Genomic DNA, 1,617 nt, shown 5'->3' with positions numbered 1-1,617 from the left:
AGAATGAAAACACATCCTACCAGAACCTTTGGGACACAGCAAAAGCAGTGCTCAGAGGCCAATTTATAGCAATAAATGCACACATCCAAAAAGAAGAAAGGGCCAAAATCAGAACATTAACCCTACAGCTCGAATAAATAGAAAGAGAGCAGCAAAAGAAACCCTCAGGCACCAGATGAAATGAAATAATAAAAATTAGAGCAGAATTAAATGAAATAAAGAATAGAAAAACAATTGAAAGAATCGACAAGATCAAAAGCTTGTTCTTTGAAAAGATCAACAAAAGTGATAAACCATTGTCCAAACTGACAAAAGAAAAACAGGAGAGGAAGAAGATAACCCGTATAAGAAATAAGATGGGTGATATCACAGCAGGGCCAACTGAAATTAAAAGAATCATAACAGAATACTATTAAAAATTGTACTCCAACAAATTTGAAAACCTAGAGGAAATGGACAAATTTCTTGAAACATACTACCTACTTAAACTAACACAAACCAAGGCAGAACAACTAAATAAACCTATAACAAAAGAAGAGATTGAAGAGGTAATAAAAAAAACTTCCAACAAAAAAAAGCTCTGGCCCTGACGAATTCACTGCAGAAGTCTTCCAAACTTTCAGAGAAGAGTTAACACCACTACTTCTAAAGGTATTTCACAATATAGAAAAGGATGGAATACTCCCAAACTCCTTCTATGGAGCCAGCATAACACTGATACCAAAACCAAGTAAAGACACCACAAAAAAAAAACAAAATTACAGACCAATATCCCTCATGAACATTGATGCAAAAATACTGAACAAAATTCTAGCCAATAGAATTCAACAACATATCAAAAAAATAATTCACCATGACCAAGTAGGATTCCTACCAGGTGTGCAGGGATGGTTCAATGTTAGAAAAACAATCAGTGTAATCCATCGCCTAAATAAAACAAAAGATAAGAACCACATGATCTTATCAATTGATGCAGAAAATGCATTTGACAAAGTTCAAAATCCATTCATGATAAAAACTCTCAGCAAAATAAGAATAGAAGGGAAATTCCTCAACATAATAAAGGGCATTTATACAAAGCCAACAGCCAACAGCCAACATCATTCTAACTGGAGAGAGTCTGAAAGCATTCCCCTTGAGAGCAGGAACCAGACAAGGATGCCCTTTATCACCACTTTTATTCAGCATTGTGCTGGAGGTCCTAGCCAGAGCAATTAGGTTAGAAAAAGAAATAAAAGGGCATCGAAATTGGTAAGGAAGGAATAAATGTGTCTCTATTTGCAGATGATATGATCTTATACACAGAAAACCTCAAAGAATCCTCAAGAAAACTACTGGAACTAATAGAAGATTTCAGCAAAGTATCAGGATACAAGATAAACATACACAAATCAGTTGGATTCCTCTACACCAACAAAGAGAATTTCAAACAGGAAATCACCAAATCAATACTTCGGAATAAATCTAACCAGAGGCGTACAAGACCTATACAAAGAATACAAAGAAAACTACAAGACAGTACTACAAGAAAGCAAAAGAGAACTGTGTAAGTGGAAAAACATACCGTGCTCATAGATAGGAAGAATCAACATTGTGAAAATGTCAATTCTACCCAAA

Source organism: Trichechus manatus, unplaced genomic scaffold, assembly GCF_000243295.1.
Source record: "Trichechus manatus latirostris isolate Lorelei unplaced genomic scaffold, TriManLat1.0 scaffold00200, whole genome shotgun sequence".
In the NCBI taxonomy this organism is placed as follows: domain Eukaryota; kingdom Metazoa; phylum Chordata; class Mammalia; order Sirenia; family Trichechidae; genus Trichechus; species Trichechus manatus.
The sequence above is the reverse complement of the archived record's forward strand: the minus strand, read 5'-3'. Positions refer to the sequence as shown.